General features: G+C 43.1%; 1 non-coding gene across 1 annotated transcript; it reads left to right on the top strand.

Annotated features, from left to right (window-relative positions):
• The first annotated feature begins 16,273 nt into the window (after positions 1–16,273).
• TRNAG-ACC (transfer RNA glycine (anticodon ACC)) lies at positions 16,274–16,345 on the top strand. The gene has a single exon. It is a non-coding gene; the product is annotated as a tRNA-Gly (tRNA).
• Positions 16,346–17,498: the final 1,153 nt, after the last annotated feature.

The raw sequence follows: 17,498 nt of genomic DNA, 5'->3' as shown, positions 1-17,498 counted from the left end.
ATGTGCTAGAACTGTCTCTAAAACAATTGATGTTCCATTTTCATATATTCATTCATTCATCCAACAAATATTGCTGGGCACTTACTATATGTCAGGAACTGTTCAGGTACAAGAATTATAAAAGTAAAAACACAGAAGCTCTGCCCTGATGGACTCACATTCTAGTTGAAGGGCAGGAGAAAGATACATAGTAAAGAAATAAACACATAATATGTCCAGAGAAGATATGAAAAAAATAAAGAAAAGAGTATTTATTATTAAGAGATAAAGGTAGGTGCAAGCAAGCTTGCATTGCTTGACATTTTCAGTTACCTTAGAAAAGGTAGGTAATAAAACCCCATGGACACGAAATAGTTCAGTCAGTAAAGAATCTTCCTGCAGTGCAGGAGACCAGGGTTTGATCCCTGGGTCAGGAAGATCCCCTGGAGAAGGAAATGACAACCCACTTCAGTATTCTTGCCTGGAAAATGCTATGGACAGAGGAGCCTAGCAGGTTACAGCCCATAAACTCTCAAGAGTCGGATATGACTTAGCAACTAAATCATCATAATTATGTAAGTAGCCTTAGCCACATTATATGAATTCAGATATTCCTCAGATCAATGTATGACCTCCACAAAACCCTACACAGAAGGAATTCTAGTAGACCACGCTACTTCATGAAAGTGAAAGTTGCTTGGTCTTGTCCGACTCTTTTCCATCCCGTGGACTCTACAGTCCATAGAATTCTCCAGGCCAGAATACTGGAGTGAATAGCCTTTCCCTTCTCCAGGGGATCTTCCCAACCCAGGGATCGAACCCAAATCTCCCACATTGCACGTGGATTCTTTACCAACTGAGCCACAAGGGAAGCCCAATTATGCTACTTCATAAGGAGATGTTATCCCCAAACAGAAACAGTAAAAAGGCATGGACTATTAAAATAATTACTGAATGTATGCATATTAGCTCCAAGTTTTTATTACATACAAAATTTGTATTCATGAAGAGTCTAGCCACTTTTCCAAGTTTATGTTCATCTTGATATTAACAAAATATTGTTCAAAAAGTCCAGTGACTAGTTACTCGAGGAGGGGAAAAAAACCTTAAAAATCCTAAAATAATGCAAAAGTTTGAACTGACATTATCTTATAATCAGAACATCCTTTCAGAAGAAAGCTCAACAGGAAAATATCTCCATAAATGTGTTTTTGTAGTGCTTTCTAATTCCCACGAACATAATGCTAGAGATTTCTGTGTGACTTCAGTACCCACCGCAGGAGGCAGAATTTATGGGAAATTCCTGGAACCTATGACTGTGATGAGATGTCACTCCAGCGATGTGTGATGTTATAAGGCACAACTGATCTTAAGCAGGTAGATTATCTGGATGGGCCTGATCTAATCACACTAGCCCTTTGAAGTAGAGCAATTTCCCCTGCTGCTGACATTGAAGAGAGGCCAGAGAAGAAGACAAAGAAGTCAGGCAGAGCTGAGGTTTGAGAAGCATTCTACGTGCCACTGATGGCTGAAGTTGGAGGAGGCCACACAAAAGGGGTTGGGAATTCAGCAAGGAAATGGGGACCTCAGTGTCACACCTGTAAAGAACTTGATTCTACCAACACTGTTGAGTTCTGCCCCAAGGCCACAGGGCTGAGGTTTGGTACCAAGGCCCAGAAGCAGAGCCCAGACCAAGGTTGTCTCCAAAGCTGACTGAGCCCCTTTGTAACCATTACCAAAGACAGCCCTCCCTCACCCCCTGCCACCCCTGATCATCCCCAGCAGGCTTTCTGACTAAAAATTAGGTAAAAATGCTCACCCCAGTAATCAGCCTATACCACCCTAACCAATCACCAGAAATTTTGTCTTGAGGCGATAAAAACTGGCTACTAACCCAGGAAAGGCGACGCCTTCTCTGGCCTGTCAGAGGGTCGGCCCCCTGCATTTGCTGTGCCCTGGTTATCGCTGCTCTTTGCTCTTAATAACCTCACTCCCTTCTGAAATGCTCTGTGTCTGGAAAATTCTTTTCCAGCCTTTGCTGGGACTGCCTCAACAAACACTTGAATGAGCTTGGAGCCTTCTCCCAGAGCCTTCAGAGCCCCCAGACTTCTGTGAATTAACACATTGTGAATTAATAAGTGAGTGTTGTTTTAAAGCCACTAATTTTGCAGTAGTTTGCTACGCCAGCATAAAAAAACGAATACTCCCACTTACCCTCGGTCACAGCAAATGCCTCTAAACAATATTTTCTGTTTCTATTGTTAGGACTGTTTCGATTGGGTTCACCCAACTGAACTGGCTGTCACAGTATTTAAAGCACAGTATCATCTCTTCTTATTCCATTGACCTTGCTTGTCTCTTCTATGGCAGAGTTGGTGTTTTGCCTTGCACTGGTGCGGTATCCATTCATTAACATTTCCTCGGGGTCACTTTATGCTCTGTATCATTTGGTGCGTTGTTAGCTGCATAGTTTGGAATGCTTGAAATTTTGTTAGCTTGATTTCACCATCCTTTTAACAATCGTCGCCTATATTTAAAGTTGTGCCATTTTAACCAAAGTGTGATATGTCAAATCAGACTACGAGTGGAATTGGTTTTATTCTCCACATAATTAATTGTTTAAATTGTGAAATTAACTTTTGTTTTGACATTTGGCAGCTTCAGCAAGTTGAAGGAAAGTGGTGGCCCCACAAATCATTACTGGATTCTGTAGTCATTACCATCTGTCTTGTGCATAGCTAAGCTAGGTATATAGCTTTCTTCCCAGTTATGGTAAAGTATGAACGTCAGGATCTCTTACAAAACTTCACTTGCGATTCATGAGCTGGAACCAGTAAAAACTGACTCTCCTTTCCAAACAATCCCTGAAGTTTACAAAGCTCCACTGTGATTATTTCATTAAAGGATCTCCAACAGCAAGGAAGAAAGTCATGGGTTGGCACCAGAATCAATTCTCTACCCGGTAGAGAAGGATGCCAGGAACTAGCAAATTAAAATCAGGAGGGAAAAAGACAAAGGTGTGCAAACGAAAGGAGGCATTGAATACCCGGTCTCCTCCCACCAAAGCAATCTGAAGATAGTGAATGTGAACTGAGTCAGGAGGAGATGAAGAGAAAGTCTGTAAGAAGTCAAATAAAGGACCAAACTGAGGGGTCTGTGGTGACATTAGCAGGAAATAAGAAGCAGTTTTGGGGCTCTCCTGGTGGCTCAGATGGTACAGAATCTGCCTTCAATGCGGGAGATCTGGATTTGATCCCTGGGTCAGGAAGACCCTGGAACAATACTATAGCAAGTTCAGGAAAGGCTTCTTTAAAAATGGTCCATGTCTAAAAAATATATATATTTTTTTATTTTATATATATATATTTTTAATATTTATATATATAAATATATATATATATATATTTTTTTTAAGTTCTTAAAAAAAAAAGGAATCAGCCAGTGTCTTGTCAGTTTGAAACAACCAACTGATATAGCTTGATCATAAACATACCAATACCAAGTCTGTCTGTTATATGTGCTGGGCTTAGTTGCTCAGTTGTGTCCGACTCTTTGCTACCCCATGGACTAGCCTACCAGGCTCCTCTGTCCACGGGGATTCCCAGGCAAGAATACTGGAGTGGGTTGCCATGCCCTCCTCCAGTGGACCTTCCCGACCCAGAGATCAAACCCAGGTCTCCCACATTGCCAGTGGATTCTTTACCAGCTGAGCTACCAGGGAAGCCCAGATAAAGGTAGAAGGTAGATGTAAAACTGAAAGGAAGCCGCCACCTTGGAGACGTGCTGTTACATTTAGGAAAGTAAGGAGAGAGTCCTGTCTGATCTCCAGTCTGCATCAAATCCTAAACAAGGCTGACTGACCTGAGACTCTCAACAACTTTCCAGAATGGCAGAGCTGCTTCAGTTTCATGATCTGATGCAACCTCTTGTCCATTTAAAACAACAACAACAACAAAAACACATGGGTTTTAAGTCCACCATTATTATTCTGAAGATTTCCTGATGTTTGGAGAAGGGTGAGCAGATGAGCACCAGCAGTGACAAGGAGGGTGTTATGGTGCAGCTGTAAGGAAGTCAGGAGCTTGTGTCTGCGGGTCCAGGTATGTAACGTAACATCTAGGTGGGGAGGCTGCCACACCCTCCTAGTCTTCCAGAGAATTCTTGTGTGAAATTTCCTGGCTTTAGGATGTTACCTCAATTTATAAGAAGATAATGCCGATGAGGGTGCACTAAACACGCCTCGCACCTACATGAGGTGCACTGTGACCTCTAGACTAGGGTTGGAAAGAAGTGAAGACATTGCCTTCAAGAAGCTGGACTCAGAAGAAGGGGAAAAGATAAATTTCAGCGTAGATGCAGTAGAATTTCAGCAAAGTTCTGCAGGAGCAAGAAGATGGACCATTTATTCCTGAGGGAATCAGGAAAATAATCATCAAGGTACCATTTGAACTGAATCTTGGAAAATAAATAAGACTTTCTCTTATTTTTTCAGTTATTACATGACTTTCTCAAGTAGAGGAATGAGGGAAAGGCACTACAAGTAAAGCTAAGGTGAATGATTTCTCGGGTAAAAGACTGTATTAGTTTGCTTTGTTGGTTGGTTGAAGTTGTGTCCAACTCTTGCGATCTGTAGCACACCAGGCTCCTCTGTTCATAGGATTTCCCAGGCAAGGATACTGGAGTGAGTTGCCATTTTCTTCTCCAGAGGATCTTCCTGAACGAGGAATGGAATTCATGTCCCCTCCTGCTGTAATGAAATACCACAGGCTCGGCGTCTTAAACAACAGAACTGTGTTGTATTTCTGGAGACTAGAAATCTGAGGTCAAAGTGCCCACAGTGTTGGTTTCTCCTAAGGCCTCTCTCCTTGGCTTGCAGATGGCCGTCTTCCTCTGCATCCTCCCGTGGCCTTTCCTTGCTTCCTGCATCCCAGGGATGTCTTCCTCTTTGTATAAGAACATCAGTCCTGCTGGACTAGAGCCCAACCCTAACAGCCTCTTGTTCACTTTATTACCTCTTTAAAGATTCTTTCTCCAAATACAGTCACATCCAAAGATACTAGGGGTTGTTGTTGTTCAGTTGCTAAGTCATGTCCAACTCTTTGTGACCCCATGGACTAGAGCACGCCAGACTTCCCTGTCCCTCACCATCTTCCAGAGTTTTCTCAAACTGGGCATTGAGGATTCAAATATGAATTTTGAGGAGACACAATTCAGTTTATAAGAAGAAATGGAAGTCTAAGGAGTTACTAGATTCAGGGTGCCTGAAATCTATACACAAAGGGAAGAGAATCCTGGGACATAGACTAGATATGAAGTACTGACACCTGAGTATGAAGAGGGCCATGTCCTGCCAAGGCATTAGGGCTTGTCCTGTAAGCAAGAAAATGATGTGATGTGATGTGACTTGAAGTCTAGGAAGATATCACAGGACGTACATGCAGTGGACTGGAACAGGGAGGCTGGGGCAAGCAGGAAGGCTCAACAGATAAGGTGGGCAGGTGATAAACCAAGGCAGCATGAGCATGGGCAAGAAGGGCAGAGGCCTGAGCACAAATAGTCAGGCTTAGATGAGTGGCTGGTAGTTGTATTTGGAGATGGGAAAAGACAGAAGTCAAAGATATCTCATAAATTCCTAGCCTGGGATACTATGCCAGGTGCATCAAGAGAAAACCACCAGGAGGTAGATCTATTTAGATGTCTTTTTTTCCCATTTATTTAATTAAAAAGTTTTTGGTGGATCCAGGGCATAATGAGTTCAATTCTTATTGGTAGATATAAGATGCTTGAAGGGTATCCAGGGAGAAATGAAAAATACCTTCAGTTGGAAATATGTGTAGGGTAGAAGTTACGGTGGTAAATACAGATTTTGGAATCATGAGCATATGGGTAACAGCTGAAATTATAGCAGAAAACGACATCAGCTGGTGAGCAGAAGGGAACAACATAGGAGTAGATGGTGGTGGAATCAGTTAAGGAGCAGGTAAAGGAAAAGGAGTTGGCGAGAGACTGAGAAGGATGATTGGAGAGTGAGGTAAGACCTGGAGAGCAGCGATTGTCCTGGATGGTGTGTAGGGGAGAGTTTAAGGAATTGATCAGTAAGGTCTAGTGACTTATAGTTCAATTCAGTTCAGTTGCTCAGTCATGTCTGACTCTTTGCAACCCCACGGACTGCAGCACGCCAGGCTTCCCTGTCCATCACCAACTCCCGGAGTTCACTCAAACTCATGTCCATTGAGTCGGTGATGCCATCCAACCATCTCATCCTCTGTCATCCCCTTCTCTTCCCACCTTCAATCTTTCCCAGCATCAGGGTCTTTTTAAATAATTCAGTTCTTTCCATCAGGTGGCCAAAGTATTGGAGCTTCAGCTTCAGCATCAGTCCTTCCAGTGAATAGTCAGGGCTTATTTCCTTTAGGATGGACTGGTTGGATCTCCTTGCAGTCCAAGGGACTCTCAAGAGTCTTCTCCAACACCACAGTTCAAAAGCATCAATTTCTCAGTGCTCAGTTTTCTTTATAGTCTATCTCTCACATCCATACATGACCACTGGAAAAACCATAGCTTTGACTAGACGGACCTTTGTTGGCAAAGTAATGTCTCTGCTTTTTAATATGCTGTCTAGGCCAAAACAGATCATCGAATTGGAAAATGAGGTTGACTACAACTGACTCAGGTCATCCAGCATGCTTTGACAACAATACCATAGGCTGAGTGGCTTAAATAGCAAACATTTATTTCTCATAGTTCTGGACTGAAAGCTGGAAGCCCAAAATCAAAATGATTTTGGTGAACACCTTCCTCCAGGTTAACACATGCTGTATCCTTACATAGTGGCAGAGATGGGGAAAGAGAGAGAGAATGAGAGAGAGAGGTCTCCCTCTGGTCTCTGGTCTCTTCTTATAAGGGTACTAACCCCATCATAGGTGTGCTCTCCTTGGGACCTCATCTAAACCTAATTACTTCCCAGAGACCAAACCTCCTGATACCATCCAACTGGAGGTTGGGACTTCAATATATGAATTTGAGGATATGCAAACATTTAGTCCATAGCAATAACCTTGGTAAAAACAGTTTTGGAAGAATGAGGTTAGCAGATGCTCTGGAACAAGATGAAGAACAAATGGGAGTGTAGAAAGTGGACTGAGTATGGAATACTTTTTCATGAAACCTGATTTCAAAGGAAAGGAAAGACGCAGTGTCTAGTAAGACTGCTGCTCAAGCAACTGTGCAACCCCAGCAAGACAGGGAAGATGAGGCAATTCTTAATAGAAGAAATCTTTACAAGATGTCCATCAAAGAGACATTGTCACCCACACCTTACAAGTGAGGAAACTGAGACTCAGAAAGGTTAATACATTTCTCCAGGTCACCCAGCTGGGTAAGCAAATAGAGCCAGGATTTTAACCCAAGTCTTTCTGCATTTGAAGAGGCCCCGCATCCCTTGTAAGATGTGCAAAGGTCAAGTAATAAGTATGAGTTATAAATGTGAGGGCCACAGAAAACATATTTGGGCACAGATTACATCAATCCTGAATGGCACTTTTTGGACAAAGGGGGAACTCTGTCCTGAATTGTGCTAAGACGCATCCGTGACTTGAACTGAAAGCTCTTACTAAATTCTGCTACCAGGTGGCACCTGGCATAATGAGATACTAGTTGGCACCTTAAGAAAACGGAGTCTTACAGAAAGAATCATTGCACACCTGTGCAGCCATCCACAGCCTAGGAAAATGAAGCAACTTCTTCTATTTCTATTTGTAGGAAAGATTCCTATAAACTCCTCCTTGTCTAGCTCTAGTCTCCCATCACTCTTTGGATAGAAGAACCTCAGCGTGTGTCAAGATGTGGTGCCATTCTTCAGATTATGGAGTTTAACCAAAGGTTGAACTCAGACATTTCAGTACCCAGTCTTTTGCTCAATGAGATGAAGGGTAAATACACAGGCAACTGGCTGAAGAGTTAATTGTTTGACTCTCATATTTCTCCTTCATTCTACAGAATATTTCACTAATGCCTCTGCCCTCCATCTATCTTTGTATTATTCCACAAGAGTGAAACTCTCAAAATGGCTAAGGTGTATTTATGAGGCTCTAAATGGAGGGGTCCCATTTATAACTGGAACAAAGCTGTGTGGTCTGCATTTAGGCTTAATAGCCGAGTCTCTTTCTCAAAGACATTAGCCAGAAAATCCAATTTTGTTGAAGTTGCTTTGCATTTGGAATGCTCTATATAGACAGTTATCTCTTGCTTCCAGAAGAGCTAACTAGTCTCAGGTCATTAGGTTAGAAGTCTGAATGCTTATATCATATAAAACACAAGAATAACCCAAAGTTAACAGTACATAACCGTTTATATGTATCCTCAGTCATGTCCAACCCTTTGTGAGCCCATGGACTGTAGCCCACCAGTCTCTTCTGTCCATAGAATTCTCCAAGCAAGGATACTGGAGTGGGTTGCCATGCCCTCCTCCAGGGGGTCTTCCCAACCCAGGGATAGAACCTGAGTCTCTTGCATCTCTTGTATCGGCAGGCAGACCTCGGAAGCCCAAATAACAGTTTAATGCAGCCGTATTCATACATTTCATATTTGCTTGTCTGAGACTGGTGACAGGAAGCGCGACTATCTTTTCCAACTATGGCAAAAATTAAAGCACTCAATGATATAGGAAAGATTTATTTCCCAAGATGAGAAAGACAGAAACCCATTTTTGAAATATACTTGAAGTGTGGTAAATCACTTCAGTCACATCCAACTCTTTGCGACCCCATGGACTGTAGTCTGCCAGGCTCCTCTGTCCATGGGATTTCCCAGGCAAGAATGCTGGAATGGGTTGCTGTTTCCTCCTCCAAGGGATCTTCCCGACCCAGGGATCAAACCCACATCTCTTATGTCTCCTGCATTGGCAGGCAGGTTCTTTACTACTAGCGCTATCTGAGGAGACCTGAAGTGTAGTTTTCACAAAACTACAAAGTTTATCCAAAGAATTAGAAGTGAAGAAAGATTTCAGAAGTAAAGATTCTCCAGCCCTTCTACAAATAGTCTGTGTGAGTGTGAACAAACCCCTTTATTTCTCTGGTTCAAGGTCCCTCTGTCTTCCTTGATGTTGTGGCTCCCAGTGGGACTCTTCCTGCTACTTCTAGACCAGATCTGCTGTGACTGGCTTTCCCATCCACAGGGGATGATGGAAAGATATACAAGCTCACCAGGGAGGAAAATATGACCACACGGTGGCGGTAGCACACACAAGCTTGCCCTTGTAGCTCAGACGGTAAAGCATCTGCCTGCAATGCAGGAGACCTGGGTTCAATCCCTGGGTTGGGAAGATGCCCTGGAGAAGGAAATGGCAACCCACTCCAGTATCCTTGCCTGGAAAATCTCATGGAGAGAGGAGCCTAGTGGGCTGCAGTCCATGGAGTTGCAAAGAGTCGGACACGACTGAGTGACCAACACTGCTCTACTACTCTTGACAAGTTTTAAGGATTTCTCTGGTGGTCTAGTGGTTAAGACATGGTGCTTGCAATCCTGGGTGGTGGTTTAGTCGCTAAGTTGTATCCAACTCTTGAGACCCAATGGATTTTAGCTTGCCAGGCTCCTCTGTCCATGGGATTCTCCAGGCAAGAATCCTGGAGTGTGTGGTCATTTACTTCTCCAGGGGATCTTCCCAACCCAAGAATCAACCCAGGTATCACCTGGCAGGCAGATTCTTTACCTACTGAGCTACGAGGGAAGATCAATGCCAGGGGGCATGAGTTTGATCCCTGGTTGGGGAACCTAGGGGAATCCCTCACAAAATGACACTATGCAGAGCCTACCATGGGGACCACCATCCAGAAGAGGAGGGCAAGGGAACTCCCAGGAGAGGGGGGACCAGAGAGGGGTCTGACATGTCTGACATCACCCAGCAACCCAACAGGGCATCTCTGGGTCAGACAGTCCCCAAAGGGCCACAGCACCAACCTGGGGTCCTAACAGCCCCAGAGCTTATCTTCTGTATCTCTAGAAGGCATTGGGCAGTTTCACAGGGTATGCAAACAAGGCAGGCTCTAAATGGCCAAAAGAAAAATAATAATAATAAAACTCTGCTTCCTTGGGCTATATTTAAAAATTGGGACTTCCCAGGTGGTTCAGTGGTAAAGGATCCACCTGCCAGTTCGAGAAACACAGGTTTGATCCCTGGTCTGGGAAGATTCCATATGCCACGGAGCAACTAAGCCCATGCATCACACTTATTGAGGCTGTGCTCTAGAGCCCAGGAGCCACAACTACTGAGCCTACATGCCCTAGAGCCTGTGCCCTGCAACAAGAGAAGCCACTGCAATGAGAAGCCTGTGCAGTGAAACTAGAGAGTAGCCCCCATTAACCACAACTAGAGAAAAGCCCACACAGCAACGAAGACCCAGCACAGCTAAAAATAAATAAATTATATATATTATATATCATATAAACTATATATTATTATATATAATTCATTATATATATTATTTATTTATGTATAAAAGATCCTATAAGCCACACACACACAAAGAAATAAAGAAATGCCCATGATGTTTCTCTTCAAGGTCTTTGCACACTTTCTGTCTGCTCCAAGCTTCCTCCCCTGGCACAGCTGCTCTCTCACTTCTTACCTGATTCTGGTCTCTGTTCAGGTGTTATGTGCCTGGAGGGTCCGCCCTGACAGCACCCTTACGCCATGCCTCACTCACCTACTGAACACCTCTCTTTGATTTTTCTTCATCTTTATTTGGGACCATGTCTGTTTTGGTTACCAGTGAACACCCAGCGCCTAGAACCCTGGATCTGACACAAACAGGCACTGAATGAATATTTACTGAATGAATGAACAAATGGATGCAAGAAATGCCTTCCTGGGGAAAGAAAACTTTTACAAACGTTTTAGGTTCACAGTAAGAAAGCTATCAAATATACCTATTGCAAGTTTAACTAATACTTCTGCAAGTTTAAATCATTAAAATACAGTCATGTCTCAGAAGGGAATACAATAAAACTTTCTGTTGAAAAGAGAATTCCCACTGAGGTTAGAAAAAGCAAAAATAATGTCAGTCTAGAGGATATTTTACTTGAAAGGTAAGTGCTCAAAAACAGTCCTACAATGGCAGCGTTTCATCAAGCATATTGGGTGCTTGGCAGTGTATTTTCACTGGTGTCATTTATGTCACACTTGGCTTACGCATGTTAAGATACACACATATTAAACATAACAACTACACAAAAAGGTATATAGAACTTGTCTCATTTTGAGAAAGAGGTAAGCCTTCTGGTTGATACTCTGATTGGTATTTATGGGAATTGTGGTATTAAGTTATATAAGGTCTTCCTTGCCAAACGATCAATTTAATATTGTGCCCCAAAGAGCGTCAGTCGTCTGAATAATTTCCTCCTTAGAGATTCAGACAACGTGAGAGGGCATTTTCAGATATTACTGGGCGAATTCCAACCCCACATTCACAAATCCATTGATTGGGTTGGGGAAATGAGTGAGGAGGGTGGGGTTGAAGTAGGGATGGGCAGACACCCAGGCCAGAGCAAACTGAATTACTACTTTCATTTGCTGTCCAGATTTACCAATAAAACACACTTGAGCTCGGTTTCCAGAGCGGCACTCCCACTCTGCTGCTCCTTTTCCATTTTAAAGAAAGAATCTCTGCTAGCTGAGTGATGTCATTATGTGTGTGTGCGTGTGTGTGTGTGTGTGTGTGTGTGTGTCTGTCTGTGTGTGTGTGTGTGTGTGTGTGTGTGTATTAGTTGCTCAGTCATATCTGACTTTTTGCAACCTCATGGACTGTAGCCCACCAGGCTCCTTTGTCCATGGAATTCTCCATCCAGGCAAGATTACTGGAGTGGGTTGCCATTCCCTTCTCCAGGCGATCTTTCCGACCCACGGATCAAACTCTCGTCTCCGGCATTGCGGGCAGATTCTTTACCGTCTGAGCCACCAGGGAAGCTGGACATTTGTCTATTTCTAAATATACATTATCTGTCATTTACTCAGCCCCAAGGTTTGGTTTCATTTTTTCATTCCAGAACCTTGGGTATCTTCTTTTTTTTTTTTTTTTTACAAGCTGAAGACTTTTTTTCTTTTACTTTTTTTTATTTTATTTTATTATATTTTTTAACTTTACAATATTGTATTGGTTTTGCTATATATCAACACGAATCTTCTTAAGCAGAAATCTGCAAATGTTCTTTTGGAACTCCTCAGGGCAACCTAAAAGGGAAATTTCATGAAAGTCAGAAAGAAAAAGTATTCACAACCATCTTAGACACGATGCCCCATCCAGCTACCCAAGTTAAATCATTTTTATTCTTTTACAAAATTTTCTAGTTTTTCAAAGCCTTATAACTTATTTTCAAGATTTTAATCCATGTTCCTAATACACAGACCTGTGATAAACTCTTAACCTAACCCACATAGCAGAGGGGGCTACAGACACAGTTTTAATCTCATAGAACTTGAGGTTGACCTTTTTCAGTCTCAAATACAGTCCACAGTCTCTCAAGATTAAGGGACTCAGAGCAAAAAGAAGATGAAATATGTGTCTAGCATTTCAGATAATCTTGCTTTCTGGATCCTAAAGGATGTCACTAGTTTTCATTCATTAATTTGTTCAGTCATTCACTCTATTCAACAAGCCTTTAGGAAACACCTACTAATGATACAGAAGTATAGCAGGTGCTGGAACAACTTTTCAGGATCTGATGATTCAGATCATCATTTCGTGATCTCCTGTCTTGTTTGCACTAATGTCCCTCTCACCCTGATAGGCACAGCCTCTTGCCCTGTGGTTTTCAGAAACCCAGTGTTCCGCATTCACCTAGCAGACCTGCCAGAGAGAGGTCATCTCCTAACTTCAAAAAGCACACATTTCTTCAGGCTTATATGCAAGTGGATCCATAATAGTCCCTGAAAAGGATGCTGTCTTTATCTTGTAGGGTATTTCAGGATGCCTATGGGAGATGCTCACTAAATTTATTGAAAGATCCTTGATGGACTAATTTCATTATACTATGCTGGACCCAGGAAATGATGCTTCTCAAAAAGGTCAGATCAGATGCACTATGGCATTGGATGTTTTCTGTAACTTCTTCCACCATGAATAATTTATCAAAAAGCGTTCTCAAATTCTGAACAATACAAATACAGAATAAATTATTAATACGCGCTTCCCCAACCTAATCTTCTTCTCTTCCTCTTTGACTTCATCCCCCTCACTGCTCTTATCATGACTCAGGAGAAAAGTCTCTATTCTGGGCTCTTCCATTAAACAGCTGAGTGCTCAAAAGGTTTGTGTCTCTCTTCCCTGTCTGTGAAGGGAAGGGTTGAATTAAATGAGTTTATGGCCTGTCAGCTCTTGAGAGTTCATCATTTTCATATCAAGATTTAGGAACAGGCGTGATTCTTTTTTCCCCCAATGTAATCCAGCTGCCTCTCTGAATGAGAATTTGAGAAATCTCCACCCAGGGTCAGGTGAATATCAATCCTTAGCATAGAAAGATAAGTTGCCACTGGATACTCACATAATAATGTCTCCACGTCGTTGGCAGCATTTGCTTGGAACTGGAGGAAGACAAGGAGAAAATCAAGTGGTTTGCTGCTCATCAGTGAATTCTCAGAGAAGATTCCTCCTTTGCTCCCTTACTCTTTGACTGCATCTGGGGCCTCTCCTTTGATGCCAAAAAGTTGAACCTGGTGGAAAAGCTTTACCTTTATTTCCTCCGTCCACTTCCCATCTTCATCACTCTGCTCTCGATCCCATCCACCCTTTCTCCTTGTTCTTTTCGGCTACCAAGCTAGTTGCCATTCTCCCAATCTGAAATGGAACTGAAAGACTGTGGAGAGAGTGGAAGAGGGGGAGAAAGATGTGTGGGCATTGTCTGGTGGAAACAGAAATATAATTAAGAGCAGGGAGTGACTGTCATGTACTTATTTTCCCTGTTTCTACTTGTTCCTGGTCCAAGAGGTTTTCGTTGAGATGATGTGCACTGTGGGTCTGATGGGCATAAAACAAGAGTCGATGTTGATGGTGGATGTCTAGCTTTTGCACTTCCTGTAATGAATGTGCAGGCCAGCACGATGTGGGGCTTGCCAGGAGTCGGAAGTCTGGGACTCCACAGTGGATCCGTCATAGCATATGGAGGAGGAGGGACAGGGAAAGGGAGACATGGTGATGGAGACAGAAATACAGGGAAGAGAGAGAGGAGGTACTTTCAGTTCTGATAGTATCCATCTTAGTATGTCTAACCCAGGAAGAGTGGCTTGGCTGATCTTGGCTTGGCAGCTCTTGGCTTGGCCTGGGAGGAGATGATTCAAAGATCTTTCTCTTCAGTTCCTTTAAAAAGATAACTTCATCCACAAAAATTATGCTGACAGTCCAATTTATCCTGCATGACTGAATGGCATATTATAAAATGGAAGATATATTATGCATCATTAGAAAACAGCACATCTAATATGTGTGAGTTCTCGCAAATGGTTTCTTAAGGGGCCATGCAGATGAGACTGAACTTTGTTCATTCGGGTTTAACATTTATTGTGAACGTATCATACACAAGGCACTGGAACGACAAAGAGGAAAGACAGGGCCCATACCCTTGAGACATTGATGCTTCTAGTGGGGTAGGATATTGGTTAGTCTTCTCTGTAACAGAAACCTCTCTGGCTATTTTCAACAATACACACACACACAAAAGGAATTTTTAAAGGAGGTTAGAGAGTAGCTCAGAGAACCACCATCCAGCTGAACGTTTGCACTGGAACTAAGAGAGGGCACCACTGCCAAAGTCATGCTGAGAGGCAGTCAGTTTGGGCCATTGGACGCTGCTGTGGTCACCGTCACTGCCACCACCAGTGGGCAGAGAGTGAACTCTGAACTCCCACTGTGAGTATGGTCAGTATCTCAAGATTCAAAGCCCCAGGTCCAAACCAGGGCATATCTGTCCCTGAGGCTTCACCAGATGTACACAGTGCCAGACTCTCCCTGAACAGAAAGGGGAAACAGATGCTGCCAGGCAAAATATTTGTAAAGGATCAATAAGTACTGTGTGGATATGGAGGCATTCAATACAAAGCGGATGGTGCTGTAATGGCAAAGGAGAGGGCTTTGTCAAGGGGGTCAGGGAAGGTTCACAAAGGGAAGTTGAGTTGAAATGTACAGGCGGAAGTAACACAGGCAAAGACAGAAAGATGTGGAACAAGACGGCAATTGGCGAATGTTCAGCATTGCTAGAGCAGAGGTTTTCAGTTGTAGTTTCTCATTAGATGCTTCTCAGGGACTATTTCTGGGGAGCTGCTCAGGGGAACCCCCCAGACCAGCTACACCAGAGTTTGGGGATGTGGCTCAGGCACCGAGTGCTTCCGATGTGCAGCCACCGTTGAGATGCACAGTGGTGGTGGTGGTTTAGTCGCTCAGTCGTGTCTGACTCTTGAGACGCCACAGACTGTAGCCCGCCAGGCTCTTCTGTCCGTGGGGTTATCCAGACAAGAATACTGGACTGAGTTGCCATTTCCTTCTCCAAGGGATCTTCCTGACCCAGGGATCAAACCTGCCTCTCCTGCACTGCAGGCTAATTGTTGAACACTGAGTCACCAGGGAAGCCCTTGAGATGTACTAAGTTGAGACCAAAAGGGCTTCTTTTCTGCCTTACTTCTCACTTGATTCTTCTAACTCGTCACCACCACCATCCTGCTCCAAGATACAATTTTTCTTTGGATTTTTTCCCCATAGGGAAAGTCAAGCCAAAAGTCCCCTGGAAGTACAACTATAGAAGTGAGCAAAAACAAGGGAAAAATTATTGCTTTTATTTTTATTTTATTTTTTTTTCAGGTTGAATAAGCTGAGAAAAAGGTCATTTATTAACAACAACAAAACTCTAGAACAGGTTTTTCAACCTTGGCAGAACATCAGAAAGATTGGGGAACTTTAAAGATTACCAGTCTGTGCCCCACCCCAGACCAATCAGATGTGCCTGCCCCTCAGGGACCATAACATTCATATCATTACCAAATTCAGACTGAAGTATGGACAACTGTAGGCATATAAAAAACTTTAAGCCAGATCTCTTAATCCTGCACTTTAAATTATTGCTTTTAAATATTTCCTTTTTTGGAATCATAATGGATTCTTAGGAACAAAGAGAGCGTATTAAGAGTATTTTTAATTGACATAGATGAAGCCTCAATAAATAAACTGTGAGCTGAATCAATAGGTAAAAAGAATTCTATATTTAATAGTGATTTAAAAATTGTATTGGCCAGTGTTACCAGTCTTCTTGGGCTTCCCTTGTAGCTCAGTTGGTAAAGAATCTGCCTACCATGCAGGAGACCCAGGTTCGATTCCTGGGTCGGGAAGATCCCCTGGAGAAGGAAATGGCAACCCACTCCAGTATTTTTGCCTGGAGAATCCCATGGGTTGTAACCTGCCAGGCTCCTCTGTCCATGGGGTCACAAGAGTCAGACACGATTTAGCAGCTAAACCAACACCACCACCACCAGTCTTCTTAAAGAGTGTTTTATTAAATCTTACATAGAAAGATAACTTGTCACAGAGCTCTCTGAACCCAGGATTAGAAGGTTTAATTTCAAACTTTCCCCTAGAAAATGTGGATCTCCATATCCTACTCATTGTGAAAATTTACTAAGAGTGCAAGTCATCTAGTCACTCATCACTATAAAGAAAATGAATCAGTGTTCAAATCTTTGCATATTTAAGAGCAATCAATACGCAGGCTTTCAGCTGACATCACGTCTCCTGAGTGATCAAACAACCATTCGGGTTTCCCAGGGACTGAGGGGGTTTCTGAGAAGCAGGACTTAACTAAAGAAGTCCTGAAGAGATCAGGATAGGCTGATCATCCATGTCATCAGCTTCTCCTGCCCTGCATTTGAAAAAGGAGAAAAGGAAAACTAGAATCTCACCATTTATTTGCTGGCTTTATCCTCAGCCTATAGAGGCAGCTGACTTCTACAGTTGCTGACAGGTGGCACTGCTCAACACATTAGGGGTGCTTGTGAAGTGTGGCTGACGCTCTAACAGCAAGACCCATATGCTGGCGTTGGTGGTTGTTCAACATCAACTACAAGACTTCAGTAGAAAGTCTCTGAGACGTTGTTTCAAATGAATTCTCTGTGGGCTGTTGCTTGAGCATCACCCTCTCCAATCTCTGAAGACAAGGAAACTGAGAAGAGGGTGGCTTTGCTCACCCGCTGGCTGGCATGGGGGCCACTTGCAAGCAGTCTTCCCTGCTGACTTCAGCATGGCAGGTGCACACTCCCCAGGCTTTTAGGAAGGCACGACCACCCTCAATGCTCATCTTCCTTTGACACTACCTCCATCCAGAGATTTCACCATCTGTGTTGCTTGAAAATGGAGATGATGAACAGATACTTTCTGGAGGCACAAAATAGATTCCCATGCCCAGAAGTATGGTCAGAACCTAAGCCCTTCTGGAAGGATTCCAGAGCAGTATATTCAGAGTCAGCATTCTCACAACCTACAGGTGGG

The sequence above is a fragment of the Bos indicus genome, chromosome 20 (genome assembly GCF_029378745.1).
Source record: "Bos indicus isolate NIAB-ARS_2022 breed Sahiwal x Tharparkar chromosome 20, NIAB-ARS_B.indTharparkar_mat_pri_1.0, whole genome shotgun sequence".
NCBI lineage: Eukaryota > Metazoa > Chordata > Mammalia > Artiodactyla > Bovidae > Bos > Bos indicus.
Note: the sequence above shows the minus strand (reverse complement) of the source record. Positions and strands in the feature narration are given on the sequence as shown.